Source organism: Equus asinus, chromosome 17 (genome assembly GCF_041296235.1).
Source record: "Equus asinus isolate D_3611 breed Donkey chromosome 17, EquAss-T2T_v2, whole genome shotgun sequence".
Classification (NCBI taxonomy): domain Eukaryota; kingdom Metazoa; phylum Chordata; class Mammalia; order Perissodactyla; family Equidae; genus Equus; species Equus asinus.
This window is the reverse complement of record NC_091806.1, coordinates 13,145,504-13,171,400: the sequence shown is the minus strand read 5'-3', so window position 1 is coordinate 13,171,400 and position 25,897 is coordinate 13,145,504. Positions and strand designations below refer to the sequence as shown.

Sequence of the window (25,897 nt, the reverse complement as noted above, 5' to 3'; positions counted from 1 at the left end):
ATTATAAATGTATATATACACATATAAATATATATATTTCATTGTTCCCTCTATTTCCTAAATTTTCGCTAATGAATATATCATGTTTATAGTGAAAAGAAAAACCTGATACTCTATAATTTTTATGTCATGCTTCTATTTTTTCCTAAAACTAATTCAGAAAAATAAATTGCCTTTTACCTCAAAAAAAATAGTAATCAATAGCAAAAATATGGTTCAAGACTGGGGATACTATGCAATCATTTTGAAGAAATGAATGAAAACTTCTATAAATAGACATACTTAAAGCCAACGCGCATATGATTTCCAACATTTAAAACAAATGAACAACTTCCATTTCTTTTTAAGATACCCTGAGTCACAGCATACCAGTCTTCTTGTTGCAAGCACTAGAAAAATTTGGATAAATTATAAAATTCATATTTTGGAGGTATCATATAGCTGTGGGAGCAAAAGAATAGATGACAATACCAAACTTAAGACTCATTAAGTCAAAGAGAGACAATGCACATGATTATTCACAATTGGTTGGTTTACAATCTTTTGTAAGTACAAACTTGTGGCAATAGCATATTCCTGCATAACTTCAAATGTGTGCCAGTTTATTGATTGATTCAAAGAATAAATATAATTGTGATATTAGTCAATGGTTCCTGCTTCCTCTCTGTATATATAATTACAAAGTTAGTGGAGGTGCACACAGCACACAGAGTGAAACATAGCAGTAAATATCTTCCCTACGTCTGCCCACAAACCTGCACACAGGTAATGAACACACTCCAGGCCATACCTGCTTTTCTAGGGTTACCTTCTTTATTATTTCTACCTGTATCTGTGGTCTCAGGCAACTTTTCCTGAATAAAACCCTCCTGTCTTCCCCACTTAGTATCCTACCACAAGATAATTATTTTATTCCCCCATGCACAATAAAATAAAATTTTCTGTCAATTATTTGTAGGAAAACTGCCTGACAATATAAACTGTATAATAAGGACACATATGCTCAAGATCATCAAGCGATGGAAGGGAAATGAAGGGTTGAAATAGGCAGTTGAAAGTGTGTGGGGAAGACAATTTCTGATACAATTCTCCTGAGGTGTGATAGTGAAAAATCATAGAGAAGTACAATAGGATTGTGAAGATACATAAGTAATTAAAAGTGAGATACTATGGCAAAGATGTGGGTCTATCCCCGAGTTGCCACTTTTTCCAATGTCTGTGCTGAGCAGGAAATAGCTTATTTGATCCTGGACTGTAGGCAGGAAGTATATGGAATGATGTTAAAGGAAATTTCAAGGGAGTTTGTACAGTGATAATCCATAGGATCTAAACTAAGAAAGGGGGAAATACATAAGTAGTAACATTATTAAATTAGAAGCAATTGCAGTGTTCATGAAAACCAATCTTGGTATCCTGATGCAATTTAAAGAACAGGCATGGTCCATGAAGGTAAAATAAAAATCACATGCTAAATTTCCCCTTTCCACAGATGAAACACCAGGAAAAGACACCAGAAGAAAATCTAACTGAATTGATGGAATTTGTTCTCTTGAGCTTTGATGATGTTCCCCATCTCCAGTGGTTTTCATTTGGATTGTTCTTAATCATCTATATCAGTATCCTAATGGACAATGGCACCATATTTCTAATAACAAAACTGGACTCTGTTCTCCAGACATCCATGTATTTTTTCCTTGACAATTTTTCCTTTTTGGAAATCTGCTGTGTATCAGTTACTGTCCACGAATATTTTGACCCAGAGAAGAACCAGTTTTTGAGTCGCCAACACTGCGTAAATGTGCTGCATTCTTGTGCTGGGGGCCACAGAGTGCTTCCTTCTGGCAGTGATGCTTATGTCCACTACATGACCATTTGTAACCCTCTGTACTATATTCTAGTCATGAACAAAAAAGTTTGTGTCCAGCTTGTGTCTACTCTAGTCCAAATTGGGCTGACATTTCAGATTTTTTCTTTGCCCTTTTGTGGTTCTAACCTTATCAACCACTTCTTTTGTGACATCCTCCCAATACTCAGGCTAGCCTGGTGGGACACCTTTGTGAATGAAAGGATGGTCTACATAGCTGCTGTGTTATTTGCTATGATTCCATGTCTGTTGATACTTATCTCCTATGGCAAAATCATCTCCATAATCCTTAAACTGCCATCAGCTACAAGTCGTCCAAAGCCTTCTCAATCTGTTCATCTCATCTTATGGTTGTGGCGTTGTCCTTTGGATCAGGCTTTATTACTTATTTAAGACCCAAGACCAGTCACTCAGCAGGAACTGACAAAGTGCTTTCTCTTTTCTACACTATTGTGATTCCCATATTTAACCCCATTGTATAGTCTAAGGAATAAGGCAGCCATTATCACACTGAGAAAATTGCTATGTAAGAAATTTACTTCATTAAAAATTGAGCTATACTTGCAGGAATTAATTCCCTTATATTGGTATTGAAATTTCAATAGATATTTGTATTAAACAATGTTTACCTGTCTATACAATTGTAACTCTTTCCAAATTAAAAATTACTTGTATTGTTTTAATGTCTTAAATACACATTTATGTACATGTCATCAAACAGCAAATCATTCTATTGGTAATTCTATAACGTCATTGTGCAATGTCCTCTCTCAGTAAGAACTTTTGACAAGGATTAATGTAAAAACTTCCACTGTAATAGAGACCCTGTTGTATCACTTATGGGAAACCATATCATTCATTTCCATCGAACTGTAACAGCCATTTGAAGAACTAGGTATGCAATGGACATTAAATACATATATATAAATATATATATATTTTATTTTTGGTCTAGCGATGGCTCTACAAGAAATCATTTTATAGATTAAAAAGCCACCTTTCCTTAGGAATGTAGTGTTATAAATGATTTTGGTAAAGAAATAGTAGTGAATACTAAACATGATTTATGTTTATATCAATTAAATATTTCTATATAATATGGTCTCATGATTTGATAAAAATAAATGCTATTATTAAAATATTTGCATATGATAAGACAAGAGAAAGTCATGGGCATATTTTTACAATACATTTTCCCAGTGATAATAGTAGTGATGATAAATTTGAGGAAAGGAAATAAATTTTCATAAATATATCTGCTATGAAAACACAGAGATCATACACAGAATTGTATACCATATACACACACACATTGGAAATGATCAGTAAAAATATGATAATCAATGATAATTGTGGGTATCTCAGAGTAAAATATTCTTTTTTCTACTGATATTTGTAGTTTATTACAATAAGTCTGTGTTATTCATGTAATTATGAAAAGTAAACAATAAATCTGTAATCATTGTGTATCAAGAAAATCATTATGGTCAATTGCTTGTTTTGATACAATTAATCATAGTTATTTTTAATACTTGTGCTTATGTATTGAAATATTTGTGTATGTGGGTAACACATCTCTAAGGAACCATGACCTGTCACTACCACTTAAGGTTGAAAAAGAATGTGGTGAAGCTCGCACCTGTTATTACAACTTTAGCCCATAAGTGAAAAAGTGAGTTCTACTCACATGTATATATGGGCCTATCAGAAACCATAAAAATATTATGGGCATGATTGGAGATAAGAAAAGAATACAAGAAGGAGAAACATAAAACAACAACAAAAAAATCCAGGAAAATTTTCAAGCAGAAATTGGCTAACTCCTGAGCTATGAGATGTGGAATGGATTCAGACAGATATTTTGAAGTTCTTTCATTTTCATTGGTCCTCCTGCCTAATATGGGGAAGAAAAAGTTGAGAAGGAAGAGATAACTAACAAAGGGAAAAACGTTTATAAAATATTAATTGCTCTAATGGATATGAACTAATCTAACTCTTTATAGAAGAGCAAATAAGAGCTATGTTCTTAGAGCTCTGTCATTATTTTTTTTGCTAGATAATGATGTCCCATAGCCCCTAAAAAATCTGTGAATAGTATCAAAAATTATTTTCTCATTTATCTAGACAACTTATAAACAAAAATCTGAGGTAATCACTTCTTCCAGTGGTAATAATATGCCAAAAATTTTGTACCACCAATTTTTTAAACACGATGAATATATGCAGCTAATATATGTGCTTTGTAAATTATCAATATCTTTATCATCAAGATAATCTTTTGTTCCTATTATTTGAATTGTACTCTTCCTAGAACAATTCAGAGTTCTAAAAAACTTACTTTTATTCTTTATAAACACAGACATTTATTTATGTAGGTACTCACTCTTGTGTGTGTTTGTGTATACAAGTTGTGTGTGCACTTCAGAGAACAGGAGTGCTTTCCTGGACAGACACCAATTGATAAGGCGAGAGACGGAGATCAGCAATATGGGTGGAAACTTTACACAGCTTGATTTTGGGAAGGAAAAATTTGAATGTATTTACAATTTAAATTTGTATTTGTAGCTGTGGATTCTTGGCTGTAAAATAGTATGCAGGTGTAATGGTAGACAATCTACATATGTGGACATAGAATAATACAATTAGAAGATAAAAGGAAGGTGATCTTACGGACTAAAGTAGAATTAGGAAAAAATAAATTATATAAATCATGGAACAAAGTTTTTGGAAAGATAATGCTGAAAGTTCAAAGATGTAGAATTGTTGAAATTTGCCATAATAAGCTGTATGCACAAAAGGTACACATATGTATGTATGCACGTTTACCTTCTGAGGGCATGGCAGATGATAGAAGATACGTAAATAGATAGATAGGTAGATAGATAGATAAATAGTTTGTATGTACATGTGCACAAACACATTTGTTTGCTTAATTTCTAGATGGTTTCATGCAACTAATTATATTTCTGATGGTTATAGTGGTCATATACATATACTGATATATATGATGTGTCTTTGAGGGGCATTATTCTAAGGAATCCGAAATATTTGGCAAAACAGTGAGCCTCTTAATTACTAACCAGGCTGCCCTATACATTTAGTTTCTATATCAAAGGTACATGTAAACATTAGAAAACTATTTTATATCCTAAATAAAATAAAAGGAAGAGATTTCAGAAAATCTTTGCCCTTTTCTCTTTAAGTGAGGTCACATTTACAATTGTAAGTAAAATAAGAAAAGTAACAAACTGTCTGATTTCTTTCAGTGTGATAAGGAATGATAACTGGAAATTTATTAGAAAAATATAATTAATTAATTAGAAAACATTTCTACAGGCTGATACTTTGAAACTCAATTTACTAGAAGCAAGAAGAGATCATAAATATGAGAAAATAGTATGATCTATGGAGAATTGATATAAAGCTAAACTATGTTCCACGTCTACAAATAATGACAGGCCCTGGAAGGCCAGAATCCCGGATTTTTTTTTATGCATATCTTGAGAAGCCAAAGCAGAATAAACTCTGCCCAAAGGTTTAAAAGTACAGGGAAATCTGGAAGCTGTTATGGAAGGATTTTCAATGACATTAAGTTAATGCCAGAATAATTTCCATGTTTAAATATGTAGGCTTCGTTCTCAAGAAAACTAGATTTTGACGAATGCCTCCTTCTCCAACATTCTTGAGTTTTCCAAGACTCCTTGGAACCAAGATCGTGATTATATTTCTGTGAGATAGTGATATTAGGCATTATTACCACTTTACAGGCAGAGTAGTTGATGCAAAGGATAGTTTACTTACTCAAGAATGCTCAGCTTAAAGTAAATTAGAAATAAAAATCGATTTTCTTGATTCCTAAACTAATGCTCTTTTCATTATACCATGTCATGTGCTTATCTAAGAGCAGAAAAATAGCACTTCCACAAATATTGGAATTATCTTCAATACCATCATTATTATCACCATGAAGAATGCATTTAATTTTTGATATATGCAAGAAGATATGTGAGGTAGATTACGATAATTACACTCATACCTACATACAAAAACAAAGATGTTATAGGGCTTCATGTTAACTGATGGAAGGTTAAAGCATAAGCCCTTGAAATGAAAATTCTAATTTATAAACCAAACTTTACAATTAAAATGTAAGCCCTTATGAAGAGAAACTAATCTGAAGAGGCAGAATATTTACAAGCATAATTAAATCTATAAAGTGATATGATTGTTAGATAAATGATACAGTCTGCAAGTATTAACATAAATTTTTAGAAATAGAGACTGAGTATCCCAAGTTGCACATTCAAAACAGAAAAGTGAGTGTTAAGTGCAATGTTGTTAAATTCCTCATCTTTTTTGCCTGTTAGGATATCTATGATTGACTAGTTCTGGATTTTATCTGTACTCTTTGGTAAATTTCAAATAAATAAGAGAAAGATACAATGGGCAAGATTAGTTACAGTCATTAATTTAAATACAACTTTTAGGTACATGGTATTAGGCATCTTCATTTTGTGTATGTTATTATTTGTGATATTAAGTAATTAAGTGTGAATCTTTGTTTTAACTTTTTTCTTTCTCCCTTTCTAAATTTCAAATATGTTCTTTTAAATTAATTATAAGAAAAGTCATATATTTTTTCATTGCATCTTTGATAAATCAAGTAAGCTATAGCAAAGGATTCTGAGAAATTGGAAATTCATTTCAGAATCCAGTATGAAGCACAATGATGAAACATATTTAAAGCAGGATGATAGAACCAGGTCAGATATTTGATATTCAATTGCCATACACTCTGGGCAGAAGTGGGAAAAAATGATCCAGTTGTTCAGCTTCCTCTAGATACACATGGAAACATTTTCTTAATTCATATTGAGAAAGTGGGTGCAACTAAAGATTTTCATTTTATTTTTAAATTCTTTCATAATTAAATATTTGATTTGTAATTTAGTTTTGTGTTTACTCCCTCAACACATACCTAATGTAAACTTACCATGAAAAAGTGAACGTGTCATGAATATAAATGGGAATGCCTGCATAATATTTTTAAATATTTGACAAATTGTAAAGGCAAATCCTATTTCTTCTATAAATTCTTAAACACCATCCTAACAGTTTAAATTATCTGAGAATTTTAAAGGTAGATAAGTTTATAATATGTTGTGAAGAAGAAGATTTGTCCTAAAGACTAGCGCATTTGAAAATTGACTAATTTGCTTATGAAAGATGCGGTCATAAGTGACTTTGGCCAGGGAATCTAAAATATATCATAATTGTAGATAATTACATAATGATTGTTAATGATTACACCATCACTAAACATGGGTAGAGTGAAATTTAATTGTATTTCCGTGATAGCTATGTGACCAATGCATTGAAGAGCTACCTTTAAGATGCTCACCCTGGGGGCCGGTCCAGTGGCACAGTGGTTAAGTGCACACGTTCCACTTCGGAGGCCCAGGGTTCTCCAGTTTGGAACCCAGGTGTGGACATGACACTGCTTGGCAAGCCATGCTGTGGTAGGAATACCACATATAAAGTAGAGGAAGATGGGCATGTATGTTAGCTCAGGGCCAGTCTTCCTCAGCAAAAAGGGGAGGATTAGCAGCAGATGTTAGCTCAGGGCTGATCTTCCTCAAAAAAAAAAAAAAGGATGCTCACACTGTTCTCTTGAGTAATAACTTTTTCAGTGCTACAATCACATCCTTGTTCCTTAAACTATATATCATAGGGTTAAACATTGGAGTCACAATAGTGTAGAAAAGAGAGAGCATTTTGTCAGTTCCTGCAGAGTGATTTGATTTTGGCCTTAAATAGGTGAGAGTAACAGAGCCAAAAGATAAAACCACTACTATGAGATGGGCAGAACAGGTGGAGAAGGCTTTGGACCGACCTGTGGCGGAGGGCAACTTTAGGATGGTGGAAATGATTTTGACAAAAGAGCCAAGTATCAATAGAAAAGAAATCATGCCAAACAATACAGCAGCTACATAGACAAACATCTCATTGAGTGAAGTGCCCCCACAGGCCAGATTGATTAATGGGGGGATGTCACAGAAGAAGTGGTTGATTTGGTTAGAAGCACAGAAGGGCAGTGAGAACACCTGACATGTTTGTTCTATCTGGATGGGAATTCCACCGAGCCAAGCACCAATAGCCAACTGGGTGGACATCTTGTGGTGCATGACAAGAGGATGTGCAGAGGGTTACAAATGGACACATAGCAGTCATAGGCCATCACTGCCAGAAGAAATGCCTCTGTGGCTCCCAGAACAAGGAAGAAGCACATTTGATCGGCACAGCCCAGGAAAGAAATGCTTCTATCCTGAGTCCAAGGGTTCACCACAACCCTGCAAAGAGTGACAGACACGTAACAGATTTCTAGTGAGGAAAAACTTGCAAGAAAAGAATACATGGGTGTCTGGAGAACAGAGTCTACCCTTGTAATTATTATGATAAGACCATTTCCTGTTAAGACGAATATATAGATGAGAAAGAAAATTCCAAATAGGAGCACCTGGAGGTGTGGGAGATCAGAAAATCCCAGGAGAACAAAGACCACGACTGAAGATAAATTGCCTTCTGCTGTTTGGTCTCTGGGAAGCATCTGTGAAAATAAAGAATTCAATATGTAAAGTCACTTCCTCTGCCTGAGGAGCAATTTACTGAAATATAATTAGGTACATTGTGTTTCCAAAAATCACAGTCACTAAGAGTGAGTCCTATAAAAACATCTGAATTTGATGTTGAACTGTGGTAAAAAAAAAAAAAATAGATATTCATTCTTTCACTAAAATTATCCATCAGAAAGCATTCCTAACAGAAATTAGGTATGCTGAGAGGAGGCTATATACTATTGTTACTGATAAGGAGTTATTAATATTGTATGTTGTTATTTGCCTTTGATGATAGGAATGTCAGAGTCTAATTGGAATAAAAATAAACAAAAAATAAAAATAATAAAATATTATAGCAAGTAATTTGACAATTTTGTTTCGAATGACCTTTTCCCTTGATTCTTTCGCATCTTATTTCTTTGAAAATAATTGCATTTATTCACATTTTGACTTGAGCTGTCTAAAATATTACTTGAGAGGTGGAATTATATTCAAAAATTTGCTGGAGAATTGATTTTCCTGCACAAAACCTGATTTTTTAAATTCTAATAGCTGTTATATTCAGTTTATTTCAACTGAAAGGTGTCATAAAGAGCTGACTATCAAAGGGGAAACCAATATTTATCAAATCTCAAATACTGATTTTACATTTGAGTGCTAATTCCTGAAACACTTTTCGTTAAAGACTTAAGTAAAGGAAGATAAATCTAAAAGCATTTTCCGGTCCAGACAGAAAGCTGTGCTTCTAACTCTGATCATATGTTCATTTTGTGTATTTCTATCCTTTTTCACTAAAGTATTCTGTAAGTTGCACATATGTCCCAATTTCTTATCAGGTTCTCCTAGAACATCCAAGTGTTTCCTGAGCTCTCTTGTCTCCCAACACACTTTCTTTCTCTGATAAACTGTAAAATACATCTTACAAATCTTTCTGTGATACCCACAGCACACAGTTGAACTCCACAAGTGTTTGGGTCACCCAGTGCTTGAACAATTGAAACTTATTCATACTGGTGGCCTTGATGATATCATTCCTATGGTACTGAATGAAGGATGTGCACTTATTCTAGTACCTGAGGATTGTATTTTAAGTATGTAGCTTCTTGAAGACAGACTTATGTGCAGGAAGGCAGGAAGAAACTATGTGAAATCAGCTTGCAAACTGTCAGGGCAGGTGGTGAAAGTGGGAAGCTAAAGAGCACCTGCAGAGAATCAACAGATATTAGAGCATGTGCGGACACGGTCTTATTTAATCCTCACAATGGGGCTGCGAGGCATGTGTGTCACCATTTTACCTATGAGTAAACTTCAACTTAAAAGTGTTATATAAATCAACCAAGATCACAGGAAATAACTGGTATTATTGAGATTTGAACTCAGGCTTAAACAACTCAAAATCCAAGTTACTTTTACTACAATAGGTAATACCAGGGGACTCTAGAATATAATGTTTGTATACTGTATTCTTACTAGGTATCTAATGCATGCAGATAACTCAATAAGCATCTGATTTATGACTGGATAACAATTTACATTATTAACCAGCATGTACTATAGAGTCCAGCAATGATGGATGTGGGATACGCTATTCTCAGTATTGTGTCTTTTGTTCACCTCTCTCTCTCCCTTCACACCAAGGTCCTGTCTTAATTCTTTTCCAATATCCTAACAGATGAGAATTTTGGAAAAAGCAGAACAAAATAAAATTAGCAAATAATTGAAAAAGAAATTAGAAACTTGTAATCTACAACTGACGGAGTCACAAAATTCTTCAAATGGGATTTGAGGCAAGTTCTGAAAAAGAAGTACCAATGTATATGTTAAAAAAATTTTCCACACACAATGTGAATATCAAATGAGTTATTGCATGATGAAGACTTTGGAAATGTAGGAGGCAGAATTATTAAGTAATTTCTATCCAATATCTAATTCTTCCTTAAATGTTTTAGTATCATAAAATCTTTCCCTAATATGACAATATTCAAAATTTTCTCTGTGAATTTGGAAATTTTTCAGTTTATTCCAGTAATGCAACTCACAAACAGACTTATTACTATATTAAAATATATTAAATATTTATTAGACATTGTGATGGGTTAATAAATTAAGCTTAAACTTTTTAATAAACCATAAAATTTGAGAGAGTTAAGTTTCAGAGAATTAATCCACAGACCAATCAGAGACTACAAATCTTTTCTAATTCCACTATATATTTCAGACTTTGATTGACAGTTTCTATGTGTATTAAATTAGTTTATATTTAATTTCCAAAAATTTTCCAATGAAATTACAATGCTTTGCAATACAGAGATGGCAGTATTATCTGCATCTACCATAAGGTTGTGCATATTTTATCTTTTCAGAGGACACAGGCAATAATAGAACAGGAATCAGATGAAATTCAAGCAACAGAAAGAGAAAGAAAGAAAGAGAGAGGGGAGAGAGAGAAAGAGGAAATGAAAGAAGGGAATTAAGGAAGGAAGAAAGAAAGAAAAGAAGGAAAGAAAGAAAAAAGGAGAGAAGAAAAGAAGGAAGAAGGAAAAGAAAGAAGAAAAGAAAGGAAGAAAGAAGAGGAAAGCAAGCAAGAGGGAAAGAAGGAAGGAGAGGAGAGAAAGACAGGAAGGAAAGAAAGGAAGAAAGCAAGTAAGAAAGAAAGAGAGAGAGAGAAAGGAAGAGAGAGAGAGAGAGTGAGAAAGAGCTAGGGAAGGATGGAAAAGCCACAACCTGAGAATTCTTCTAAGTATTTTCATAACAAAATAGCCACCTTAACAATTAGTAAAACTTCCAGTATTTTAAATTAATTAAATCCATGCCAAACATTGGAGATGAGATTTGTATAGTAAGAATAATTTGCTTTCACAATTGTATTCCTTCATTATACACAGAAGACAGCAAAGAAATGTCATATCACTACTCTAAAATTAACATTACTCACAATCCTCTTTCTCAGAAGTCCTTCAAAGTGAAAGGCAAACAGAGACTTGCTTCTTTCCTCCTTTTAATAGAGGCTTTTCTGCTGCAGTTGGATTTTTTTTCTCAGGGACACAGGATAATTTCTCTGTTCATCTAGCTAATGAGCTCAGATCTCTAAATTCATCTGATTTTGTAGTATTTCTTTAATCAGAAAAGTACAGTGTCAAAAACATTTTTTTAAATATCCTGAAAGTTTCAGATTCCCTTTCAAGAAAGTGTTTCTTTAAAAATAATGATTTATTTCATTGATGGTAGGGTGGTCATTTAGCTTTAAAATATCCACTTATTGCCTTGTTCAGTAAGTTTTCTTATATTATAATTTTTTTCAAAATTACCCGTTATCATGTTTTGTTACACTATAACTAATAAAATATTTCAAAAAATTGCATTTCAACATTCTTTTAGTCATTATCTCACTGATCTTCTAAGAGAAAAACAGGAAAGTGCACGTTGCCTGAAATACAGTTTTGCCTTATCAAGTTCATTATATGATTCTCTTAATATTCTGTAAATATTTGTTCTCTCTTATCTTTGATTCTTAAGATATCATTAGCTCAGAAAACCAAGCTAAAATGTAAATAAGACCTTTGATGAAACAATTCACTCTTACCTTTATGGATGGGAATTAATTTATTTCTTTCTGTGATAAAGAGAGTTTTAAATGTTGTTCTATTGAAATTCAGTTTTAAGCTATTTGAATGCTAGGAAAGGCAAATATCTTTCTAAACCCTTTTTTCTTTCAAGCAAATAGTGCTCTTTAAGTAAAAGATATTTATTTCTATCTTGTGAGAATTTATACTCTGCCATATCACTTTTTAATTGAACTGACTTATTACACTTACTATTCAAATATTTTGGAAAACAAACGAATCCCTGCGGATAACATTCCTTCTCTGACGTCTTACTCGACCATTCTTTCAGGCGCTTTGCCTCTTTTGTGTTTTGGTCTTTGTATTTGTAGCTTTCCCCAATAAGCAATCAAGTATTTTTAACTATTTAGATATTCTGTAGTGTTTTTAATAAATGCCTTTATTAGACTACTGATTTTCAGGTATTCTTTTGAACAGTTTTATAGTTTATACTAAATTTACAGTTTACAAGTACTCTCCTGACATTTATAATGGTCCCTAATTTGTTACTCACATATAAAGTGCTCATGTGAATAAATTAAAGATGCATCATAAGTAGAAGAACCTATAAAATCAAAAGTATTTGTGAAGGGAAATATCACTGCCAGGATTTTGAGGAATTGTGAATTATAAATAAAATACAGTGGATAGCTAAATTGAGAAATAAAAAATTGATGTTTGTAAGGACACAAGACTAGAACCGTGGCTCTTTTTTTCCTCTAAGTCATGTAAAATTTCAAATACATATACAAAAGTGGAGAGAAAAAAATACAGGCAAATCCCTTGAAACAAGCAAAACATAGGCAATCTTGTTTCACTAATGTCACCACAACTCCCATCCCTCACTGGATTGATTTTAAATTAATTTTTGTGTAGAGTTTGAGGTTTATGTAGAGGTTCAGTTTTTTGTGTTTCTTTTTTGGGGGGCTTTGCGTGTCTAATTTTCAACACTATTTCTTGAAACAATATATTTTCTCAGTGGAAGGTTTTGAACATTTGTCAAAAATCAGTTGGTCATTTGTATAGGGCAATTTTTGAAGTGTCTTAAATTCCATTGATTTGGTGTCTATCTCTCCACGAACACTTTACTGTCTTCATTACTCTAGACAGTAATGTATACAATCTGTGCATGTGTGTGTGTATGTGTGTGTATTTATATATATATATCCTGTTGTTAAATTCAATGGAAAACTACAACAAGCCAATTGAGGAAGAACTACTAATGGCCCAGACCCTTCAGGAATGAAGTTTTGGATCAGCCAATCTAAATTACCATGACCACCTGAGGTGCTTTCTGAAGGCAACGGGAATATGGATTGGATGTTGGAAGGAGAAACTTATAGATACCAGCTATGACCAATGACTAGCGGCAGAAACAAGGACTGTAACTATTATGAGTATTTCTTCCTCATTTTGTTATGAATATATCAAAATATCAAGAACCACAGTAAAATCACCCAAGGACTTTGCATCTTTCTTCTGGCAAAATGCTAAACCTGTTATCAGTTGCATATAGAATACTTGTATCATGTGAAGTGATATTTTGGCTTTGTATTGTCTTTGTTTGGAGATTAAGTCTGGTTTAAGGGGGTTAGTATGGTTGCCAAGTTGACCAGGGATGGACTCGAATGGGTGGTTTTATATGTTCACATGTCTAGGCCATAGTACCCAGGTATACAATCAAACAATATGTAACCATTGTTCTGAAAGTAATTTGTAGATATAGTTAGCAGGTAGAATAAACTAATTTTGAGTAAACGAGGTCATTCTTGAGAATGTGTGCTTCATCCAGTCAGTTGAAAGGCCTTACAAGCAAAACTGAGATTTCCCTGAGGAAGAAGAAATTCTGCCTCAAGATATCTTCTTCCTAAGAGTTTCAGGAGTCTGACTTGCCCTACACATTTTAGACTTTAGAGCCCCCCAAAACACATAGCCAATTTCTTGAAACAAGTCTATGTGTTTTATGTGTGTGTCTGTGTATTCATATGTCTGTGATTGTCAGTGCTGGTTTCTGCTACTAGGATTTGGACATGTAACCACATGCCTCCTAGGACCAGTTCAACTGACCCCATCTTATCAACAGAATAATTGAACGATTTTAAAGGAACTGAGAGTTGACTACTTGTCCAGTTCAGGCAGCTTGAGACCATCAGCCTATCAACTGTACCTGCACAATTGCCCAATAAGTGATCCTTTTGAAGTCAAGGGGCTGAAAGCTACATACTCAGATTATACTAACACCACAATTTTGTGAATGTGCATCGTATGAAGGGCTATGAAGCTTGACTATGCTTGACTATGGGTTCGAATGTGCCATACTGTCTTTCACTGCTTCTATTTATTAATTGTGATTAACAGAATCAAACGAAAGGTGGTTATTTTAAATGGTCAGTTAATTGAATAATCTCTTGAAAAATTGACAAAGAAATGAAAAGGAAACACAAATTACCATTATCAGGAATGAAAATGAGGATATCGCTACTTGAAAAACAGACATTGAATGAATATAAAGGAATACTCATAAGAATAATATGAAACAAATTATCTAACACTGACAAACTATAACTGTTAAAAATTAAATTATTAGTTAAAACTCTTCCAGAAAAAAAATCTCCAGGCCAAGATGGTTTCACTGATGAATAAGCACATTTTTTATACAAGATATAATATCAAGTCTCCACAGTATCTTCCAGAAAATAGCTGAAGAGGGGAAACTTCTCATTTTTGAAGTCAGCATTTTGTCAAAAGCAGATAGACAGCCAAAGCCAAGAAATAATACCAGATACTAATATCCTTCACTAATCAAGAAACAAAATAATCAACAAAATATTAACAAACCAAATCCAGCAATATATGAAAATAACACTATACCAACTCAAGAGTAATTTGTCTTGGGAATGAAAAGCTGAGTCAATATTTGTAGTTCAATATATTAAACTGTAATGAAGATAAAGTACTTATGATCTTTTTTGGTGTAATGTATATTAAAATCTTTTGTACGTTTTTAATGAAGTTATTTGTTTTTTTACTGAGTTGAGCCAGTTCTTTAAATACTCTGCATACAAGTCCTCTACCAAATATATGATATGCAAATATTTTCTCTATAGCTTGCTTTTCCCCTCTTACTGATTCTGCTTAGAATGTAAAGGTTTCAAATTTTGATGAAGTCAAATTTATCATTTATTTTATTTTTTGGGTTTTGCATCTAAGACTTCTGTGTCTAAACCACTACCATAAAGTTTCCTTCAATGTTTTCTTTTTAAAGTTTTATCCTTTTAGCTCTTACATTTACATCTGTGATTAATTTTATATTAATTTTTGTGCATTTTGTGAGATAAAGCTGAAATTCATCTTTTACATATATATCTATGATCCTAGCACTGCTTGTTGAAAAGGAATCTTTTCCTCTGTTGAATTGCCTTGGAGACTTTGTGAAAAGGACTTTTCAACTTTTTTGGAAAAGGAGTTTTTTTCTGGCCTTGAATTTGGTTGCATTAATTTATGTTATCAATTTGTCAATTCTACACTATCTTAATTAATATATCTTTGTAGCAAATTTATAATCAGGAAGTTTAATCATCCAGTTCGTTCTTTTTTAAGATTCAGTCTGTTAGATTTTCATCTGAGTGTTGGTATCAGATTGTCATTTCTGCAAAATGCCAGCTGAGGTTTGGATGGAGATAGTTTACAATATAAAGATCACCTAGGGAAGAATTACCATCATAATGGTATTAAGTATCCCAATACATGAATAAGGGATTTATCTCCATTTATTTAGACTTTCAAAGATTTATTTCAGCAATATTTTGTAGTTGTCAATGTATAAGTATTGCACTTTTCTAGGAAAATTTATTCTTAAACATTTTATTAATTTATCCTCTTGTAAATGGAATTGAACATTTAATTTCATTTTGTATTGTTCATCAGTAATTGCATTTATTACAATTGGTTTTAATGTCTTTACTGAGATAATTCTCATAAAAAATGACATTTAAAATTTACCATTAATAAGAGGTGATCAGGCACTTGTGTATGGTGATGGATTGTAATTAGTCTTTGGGTGGGGAAGAGGGTGTAATATACAGAGAAATTGAAATATAATGATTTACACCCAAAATTTATATAATGTTATAAACCAATGTTACCACAATAGAAAAAATAAAAAAATAAAATTTACCATTCAATAATTTTAGTTGGTTCATAGAATATGCAACCATCATCACTCCTTATCTTGGCGTCACCCTCTGCAGCCCTAGTCAAGCACTGATCTACTTTTGTCTCTATAGATTTGCCTATTTTGCACTTTTCACATAAAGGTAATCATACAATATCTGACATTTTTAGTGGCTTAGGACAACAAACATTTATTATCTTACAGATTCTGTGGGTCAGGAATCCAGGCATGTCTGGATCAGAAGGCCTGACTCAGGATCTCTCATTGAACTGCAGTCAAAGTATGGGCTGAAGCTGCAGTCATCTCAAAGCTGCACCAGAGGAAGATTGGCTCCCAAGCTTACTCTACAGCGATGGCAAGCCTCAGGTCTTCACTGCTGTTGGCAGCAGACATCAGTTTCTTGGCCTGTGGGCCTCTTTATAGGTCTACTGACAACATGGCAGCTTGCTTCCCTTAGAGTGAGGACTGAGAGAGAAAGAGACAGACAGACAGACAGAGGGAAGGGAAATGCATAACAAAAGTCATGGTCTTTATTTAACCTAATCTTAAAAGTGACATCCAATCACTTTAAGCTTTTTCCATTAATTAGAAGTGAGTCATTGGGTACAGCCCTCCTTGAGTGTGGGGGGTCTGAATACCAGGAAGTAGGGAAATTGGGGCCATTTTAGATTGTACCTACCACACCATTACATCACATCATTCACAAAAAGAGCTTGAAATGAATCATAGTCTTAAACAAAAAAGGAAAACAATAAAACTGCTAGAATAAACCTGAAGAAAACCTGCGGTAAGCCAAAATTTCTCACATAGGACACAAGAAGAACAAATAAAATAAGAAAAAAAATTGCTAAATTGGACTACATCAAATTAAAATCCTCTACTCTTCAAAAGACACCATTAAGAAAATTAAAACAAGACACTGAGAAAAGATGTACAATTAGAATATCTGACAAAGGACTTGTTCAGATTATAAAAAAAAAAAATCTTAGAACTCAGTAACAATAATAACAGTTTGGCAGTTTACTACAAAGTTAAATGTGCACTTACCATGTGGGCATATGATTTTACTTATAGGTATTTACCCAAGAGAAATGAAAATATATATTCATACAAAAAACTTGTGCAAAATGTTTGTAGGTGCTTTATTTGTAATAGCCAAAATGGGGGAAGAAAACAAGCGTCCATCAGTAGATGCATGGGTAAATATCCAGCAATAAAAAGGAGAAAACTACTGATACATGCAACAACATGAATGAATCTCAAAAATGAGGTGAAAGAAAAGCCAGACAAAGAAGGGTGCATGCTGTATGATCCCATTTATATGAAATTCTACAAAAGACGATTCTAATCTACAATGACAAAACAATTTCTTGGATGTCTAGGGCTGTGGTTGGGGATGAGGCAATGACTGCAAAGGGTCATGAGGCAACATAAAACATATGATCTTTTGTAAATTTTTTTCCACTTAGCATAATGTTTTTCAGTTTACCCACCCTGTAGCATATGCGTATACAAAATTTTGTATATCTATTCATCAGTTGATGGGCATCTAACTGTTTCTAAATTTTGGCTACTGTAAATAATACTGCTATAAATATTTATGTTCAAATTTTTATGGGAACACATTTTTGTTTTTGGGTGTTATATACCTAGGAGTGGCATTGCAAGATCATCACGTAAGTCTATGTTTAACACTTGAAGGAATGGCCAAACTCTTTGCAAAATGGCTTCTTTTTACATCTAGATAAGGAATATATGAGAGTTTTAATTAATTCATATACTCATCAACACTTGTTATTATCTGTCTTTTTGGTTATAGCAATTCTATTGGGCATGAGGTAGTATCACATGGTGATTTTAACTTCCAATTCTCTTCTGCTTAATAATATTGAGGATCTTCTACGTGCTGTTGTTTATTTGTATATCTTCTTTAGAGAAACATCTATTCAAATCCTTGTTCCACTTTAGTTGGGTCATGTATCTATTTATAATTGTAATCTGAGAGGGTTTTTAGTATATATTTATTATATATTCATATGTATTATGTAGTATATTTATTTTAATTGTATATTTATTATATAATATAAAATATTATATGTAATTATAAAGGAGCATTTCTTCTGAAAATACATAGAGTTTTGCTGCTTCTTTTCCAATCTAGATGTCTTTTATTTCCTTTTCTGGCCCGATTGCACCACCTCAAACATCCTATACAAGGTTAAATATAAGGTTATTGTGAACCTTCTTGTTTTATTCCTGATTTAGGTGTAGATCATTCTGTTTTCCACCAGTAAGTATGATGCTAGCTATAGATTATTCATAGCTTGCTTTTATCAGGTCCAGAGGTTCCCTTCTTTCCTAATTTGTAGAGAGTTTTAATCATGAATAAGCATTGCATTTGCACAAGTGCTTTTTCTGCATCTTTTGAGTTGATCATATATTTTTTGTCTTTCATTCCATTAAATTGTGTATTACCTTGATTTCTAGATGTTAAAGCACATGTGTGGTACTGGGATAAATTCCACTTGGTCATTGTGTATAATCCTTTTTTATATATTTTGGATTTGGTTTGTAATATTTCACTGTGGACATTTTCTTTATATTCATGAGGTATATTGCTTTGTAGTTTCCTGTTCTTGTTAGGCTTTTGCATGGTTTTGGTAGGACTTTTTTCATAAAATGATTTGATACCTCTTTTACCATTTGTTTTGGAAGACTTTGTGAATGACTGGTATTATTTGTTTTTACTATTTGGTAGAATTCACCAGAGAAGCCACCTGGTCCTCAGCTTCTTTGTGTGGGAAGTTTTTTAAATTACTAATCCAGTAACTGTAATTGTTACAGATCTATGTAGATATTATACTTTCCTTCTTGTCTGTGTCATTTCAGGTGTTGCATCTTTCGAGATATGTGCCCATTTGTCTAAGCTGTCTAATTGGTTGGTTGAAGCTATTTATGCCATCCTTTATAATCTTTTTATTCTTTAGAATCAGTCATGTTGTACACAAAAATGCAGTTTTTAATTCTTGCTTTTGAACTACTGTTTTAAATATTTGTCATTAAAAGTTTTAAGAGGGAAAATAGAAAAATATATGTTTATACCATGCTTTATAGTTGTTTATGTAATTACTTTTACCAAGGCTCTCTTTTGATTTTTGTGAATTTGGGTGACTCTATGGAAGTCTGGGAAATTGATTTTTGATAAAGCTACAAATGCTCTTCAGGGGAGAAAGGGCATTCTTTTTAACAAATAACATTAGAATGATTGAAGACTCATTTAATATATCTAAACCTAAAATTCATGCCTTGCACAAAAATTCACTTAAAGTGCATCATTAATTTAAAAGTACAGTGTTCAATTATAGAATTATTAGAAGAAAACATAAGAGGAAAAGATTGTGATCTGAGATTAAGCAATAGATCTTAAATGTATTACCAAAAATACAAGCCATAGAAGAAAATATTTATAAATTGGACTTCATCAAATTTAAAATATTTTGCTCTGATATTGACATTGTTCAGAGAATTTAAATACAGGCCAAAGGGGAAATATTTGTGCATCATTACTCCAAAAAAGAAAATGTATATAGAATATCCAAAGAACTCTCAAAACTCAATAGTAAGAGAAGTAACAAGCTAATTCCCAAATGTATAATAACTTTAACAGATATTTTACTAAAGGGGTTATATAGAAGTCAAATGATCACATGAAAGATGTTCACCATCAATAGACATTATTAAAGTGCAAACTAAAAGCAAAGTGAGATTATGATACATATGTATTTTAATGGCTAGAATTAAAATAAAATAAATCACAAGACAATTAGCTCGAAATTGCTGAATGAATATATAGCCCTTGAACAGTGAGAGCTTTCAATGAATGCACCATGATGTTTCTAAAATCTGCTTACTATCTCTCTATTTATTAGTCTTTATACAAGTATAAATCTATTCCTGCTTCCTTTAATTAGACATAATACTCTCCTCCCTTATATTTTATAAATGTGTGTCTATGTGTGTTTTTTTGTAGAAGTTATTATAGGAGCTTTTTAAATTATTTTATAATCACTACACTGAGAGGAGCGGCAATTAACCTGAGGACATCCTTGGCTGGGAACTTGATGCGATAACTACTTGGAATTTTAGGTTTTGACAATTGAAGGTAGTTAATGACAGACATAGGGAGTCTTAGCTGGTCACATGGCAGTATGGCTAGAAATATTTTCTAGTTTGTCCTCCAGTGATCGGTGGTCTTGTGACTAAATTAGACCTGAGGGATTGTGCCAGGAAATTCTGAATGCTGTTTCTAGTTTGTACATCTAAAAAGGAATAAGCAGTGCTCTCCTTTATCCCCCTTCCTCCTTTCTGTAATCTGGGAGATGACACAGTATACCTGGCTAATGTAGGTGTGGAGATAGAAGATTTATGCTGAAGATGACATAACCACCCGAACAGCCCTACACTTCTTACTCCTGAATTTTTGATGACAGAGAAGTAAACTTCTGCTTAATTTTAGACACTATACATTTGGGTCTTTATTAGAAGATCTTAGTTTATATAAAAAGTAACATGCAATTACAAATTTGTTATTTTACAATGCCTATATTTCTTGATAATCACAAAAAAATTAAGAGAGGTAGACAATTTAGAGAAGGAGTGGTATGGATAGATATGTTTTGGTGGTTGTACCAAACTCCTTGAGTGGCGGGCAGAATGGTTTAGTTCAATTAAAAAGTACCATGGGGAAGAAGCTGCTCCCAAGGGTGAAGAATATTTCCTACTTAAAGAGCACTAGTTTTTATGGCCATAGAACATATTTAAGAAGGTGATTAACCTCTATTTCAAATAAAAGTCAATTATCCAATCTTCAAATAAGACCCAAAGAAATAAAAAAAAAAAAAAACTTCATTCTCGTTTTCTCTCTGTCTTTCAGCTCGATTGGTAAAGGGAAGTGTTGTATTTAACTTCAGTCTGAACAGGTAAGCATGAATTGTTTTTGTCCAATACCAAATTTATTTTTACACATAGCTCTATTTTTGTTATTAGAAAATAATGCCCATTTACAGAAAATTTAGAAAGGAACTCTTTTTTGTTATTGTTGTTGTTTAATTTTACAACACTTACTCAGATAGCCTGTGTCTTTTTACAGTTTTGATTATAACATTAAATGAGAAAATGCAAAGTACTTTGTAATATAATGGGACAACATATCAAAGATTACTATCATTGTCATCATCATCGTAATCATCATTATCATCATATTGGTTGCAACAATTTATTAAGTGATTACTATGTATTCGGCATGTATTTAAGTATATTGCATGTATTAAATCTGGAAACCATATCTCATAAAAATTTAGTTATGTGTAACTAAGGAGCAAATTAGTGAATGGACTTTATTTAAATGGCTTTGCATCCATCTAGTACCAACAAGATTCCCCGTTTGTTAAGTTCTATGATAAATGAATCTGATAATACTAGAGTTATTGTATGTTTTGTTTTAGATTTACAGACGTATTCTGAAGGAAAAAGCCTTCTGAATCGCATTCACCAATTTCGATTTGTATTTCCTATCTTCAATTTGATTTAATAAACAGGCTCTGAATGTAAGTACTACATACATTGTGATGATAGGTGGTATAATTAATATCACAAACTCCAAACCAAAGAAAATCATTATTACAGTGAGAAAAATCAGAAAAATAAGCATTAAGTATTTGAATAAAAATAAATGGCTACGTTTAGCTGAATTATATCTTGGTTTTCTTTCTGACTTGTATAAAGAGAAGCATCTAAAGGTTTTCAGAAGTCAGAGAAATCAGTAGCTGTGTTGCAAGTTTTGAGGGAGAATTTTGGGGGGAGATTGTTTTTAGAAGATAAATACAATTTGGATAGGATTTGAATAATGATATTTCTTTTTACTTTACAAATGGTTTTACACTGATAATTCTATGTAATACTAGTAAAATTCTTGCTCCATTTGACGAAAGTTGAGGCTAAAAAAAAAAAAAGATTTCAGTGGATGTAGACCAGTATATTCTTGATCGTAAGTTCTGTTATTCTTGCCTCTACTTGGTAATATTTTTGGCACCCTAGTTTCAGTTCATTTTTCAAATGTACTACCCTGCTTGAACAGTAAGGAATAATTTAGAAGGGGTATTAAAAAATGAGAGAACATCTTACCATAAGAGCAGACGCAATAAGGAGAACAAAGAGACTGGCAGTTCCGGAGGGCAAAGTTTAGCTCATCAAATGTGGGTGAATGATGCATTCTAGTCTAGAAAGATGTGGTGATTCACTCCACAAACAATTTTAATCATGTCCAAGTATTAGACTCTACATTGAATTAAATAGGTAAATAAAACATGGTTAAAAGAGTGCAGGATGGTGCAGTGAAAAAAAGTGTGGTTGCGTGGACTTATACACATGAAATCATATGTTAATAATGTCACCTATAAGCTGCTAGTTTCTGACCATCTTAGAGACTCAGTTACAGCATTTTTACTACCTCTACAGTCAAATTTTCATTGGGAGAATTGTATAATAATGGGGAAAGGTTTAATTACCCTTATTATGTAGTCTGGAATACTGCAGATTGTAAAATAAATTATTATTTAACTTTCTTTAGTCACAGAAAGTCCTCAGGAACCCAAGTTTTTCTTGGACTATTGCTCCTCCCCCATTTGTGTCTACGTTTTTGTAGCTGAAATCTTGACAATTGCCCACACTTAACATCCTGAGAAGATGGTTATAAATGTGTCTCTTCTTTGCAGTGAGTTAGTCTCTATTGGCTATCAAATTACTTATCGCATAATATGGAAGTTATCTAGAACATACTGGAAACATTGAAGTAATTTACACTTCTGCAAGAGCGAATGAAAAGAGTCTAATTCTTACACACACACAGACACACACACACACACAGAAGGCATGCTTGATCTATGTCAGAAGGGATGGAGAGGGAAGGTCTGCATTTTGGGTAGGAACCCATGCTTCCACCTTGGGGAGTATTCCAAAGAAACAACCGATTTGATCCACTTGAAATTTATTCAAGAAGTTAGCAAGTCACATTTTGTGGAACAAATATAGTATGCACTGCATAGAAAGATGTGTAGAATATCAAAAGAGGCTTATAATCTAGTTACTGCAATGAGAAAAGTACATAATAAAGATGAGCAATCTCACCCCAACACACTCACATGTATGAAACACACATGAAAGTACTCAAGGGAAAGAATGAATGGATTAAATGAGGTCAGGATAATAGTGGTTATTGATATGAATAATTAGGAAGGTCTCTAAGATGAGTTGTGGTTGATGTGTCTTTTACATGATAAATGTGTGAGGGGTGTACATTCTAGTAAGAATTGCTTTCTTGAACGTAAATGCTAGATGAACTTGGCTTCTTGAGTGCTCCTAGACAGGAAAACAATCTTAGGGTTTCTTTTATCTCTATTGCAAAATCTGAATAAAAATAATGACTTCCAATTTCATAGACTTTACATTGAAATACACAGTTTTAAAGATTAAATAACATCTTGTATGTAATATTTACTGGTCCGCTTATCAATTTTTTTAATAATAAAATAAATATGCAGCATATCAAAGCTAAACAAGACTCTGGAAATACCACAGGAAAACCACCACTTTTAAAATTAATTGTAGTCATCTCTAAAATTAGTTTATATAGCTTACAAAATATTTACTGGTGCAATGAAATTAACTTTGAATTAAAAATAATAGAAAATAGAATTGACAGGTGAGGAGGAACAAAATGTCAGCTAAAAGAATGGAATCACTACTACAACTGAACATAAATTCAGATTTTGCATTTTTGACTGTTCAGATGAATAGTAAAATTATAGTTATATATCTTCATACACAAAGAAATATGATAATCTGTAGCAGAAAAGAAAAGAGTAACAGGATTTTTTCTTGCGAATACATCTAATAAAAATGAAAAATATACTTTACCACACTTTTAGAGAACCTGGCAGTTATAGGTTTTGTTTTCATAGGGAATTGGAAAACTTTGAAGGCGTACTGTCCCATTTATTCATAAGAAAACAAAAGCCAAGAACGTTAAGTAACTTTACTTCTAATTAAATCATTCTCACAGATGGAATATGAAGAGATAAAAGCAGAAGACAACGTTTCCACAGTGATTCAATTTGTACTCCTGGGATTTTCTGACCTTCCAAATCTCCAAGGGTTACTATTTGGAGTGTTCTCAATCATGTACATTATTATCTTATTTGGAAATTGCCTCATAATAATAATAACCAGGCTTGACACCGCACAGCAGAAACCTATGTATTTTTTCCTTTCAAATTTTTCCTCATTGGAAATGTGTTATGTGTCTGTCACTCTCCCTAGGATTCCAGTAAACCTCTGGACTCATGATAGAAGCATCTCTATCCGAAACTGTGCTGCCCAAATGTGCTTCCTCCTTATGCTGGGAGCCACTGAATGTTTCCTCCTGGCTGTGATGGCTTACAACCGCTATGTGGCCATTTGTAACCCTCTGCGCTATCCTCTAGTCATGAACCAAAAGATGTGTATCCAACTGGCTATTGGCTCCTGGATCAGTGGCATCCCAGTCCAGATAGGGCAAACATGTCAAATTTTCTCCCTGCATTTCTGTAATTCTAACCAAATTAACCACTTCTTCTGTGACATACCCCCCATTCTGAAGCTGGCCTGTGGAGACACTTCCATACATGAGATGTCAGTCTATGTAGTAGCCATGTTGTTTGTTGCAGTACCATTCATGTTGATACTTGCCTCTTAGAGCAAAATCATTTCCACCATTCTGAGGTTGCCAACAGCCAGAGGACAAGCCAAAGCCTTCTCCACGTGCTCTTCCCACCTGCTGGTTGTGATTTTATTCTTTGGATCTGCTACCATTACCTACTTAGGACCAAAATCCAATCATTCTGCAGGAACTGACAAACTACTCTCTCTTTTCTACACCATAGTGACGCCAATGTTTAATCCCATGATATACAGCCTAAGGAACAAGGATGTTATTGCAGCACTGAGAAAATTATTACTTAAAAAGTAGTGTGATGAGTTTAATTGCAAGTGATTTAACTGCTTGCCACACAGTTATCAGGGAAACATTTCAAATCCTCTACATTCCCCCTTTAAAAAAATAACCACTTCAAGTTTATGATGTACTTATAGATACTTTTATATACTAACCTAAAATTTATGGTGCTTGGGTGTGTACTAGGCAAATTAACATATTTTCAATGCTCCATGCCTAAGGAATATTCTTGTCTCATGAATAAAATAGTAATGTGCTTCACATATTCCTTATAAAAACTAAAAATAGAATTCAATCTGTTATGATTTTTGGCCTAAATATACTGGAGAGTATACAAGATTACCTACCTAAATAATTTCCTAAATCTTCACACTTGTTTTTATTAGCAATCTTTGGTTCTATAGCACAGAGACCGGCTAATATCAGTTGAATAATGAATGTTTATTGAGTGTGTGATTAAATGAGTGAATGGATAAATGAATACTGCTTTGCCCTACCTCAGACTCTTGGCAAAATCTAGAGATTTTAGAACATCAATAAAGGGAGTGTATTTATTTCACCTACTATGCACCTGTGTGGAATTACTCTAAA

General features: G+C 33.1%; 3 pseudogenes; 2 read left to right on the top strand and 1 right to left on the bottom strand.

The window, feature by feature from the left end:
• The first annotated feature begins 1,465 nt into the window (after nt 1-1,465).
• On the top strand, nt 1,466-2,458 carry LOC106841530 (olfactory receptor 10AG1-like; annotated as a pseudogene).
• A 5,063-nt stretch (nt 2,459-7,521) lies between these two features.
• LOC106841534 (olfactory receptor 10AG1-like) lies at nt 7,522-8,492 on the bottom strand (annotated as a pseudogene).
• Nucleotides 8,493-23,584: 15,092 nt separating this feature from the next.
• On the top strand, nt 23,585-25,321 carry LOC106841566 (olfactory receptor 10AG1-like; annotated as a pseudogene).
• The last annotated feature ends 576 nt before the right edge of the window (nt 25,322-25,897 follow it).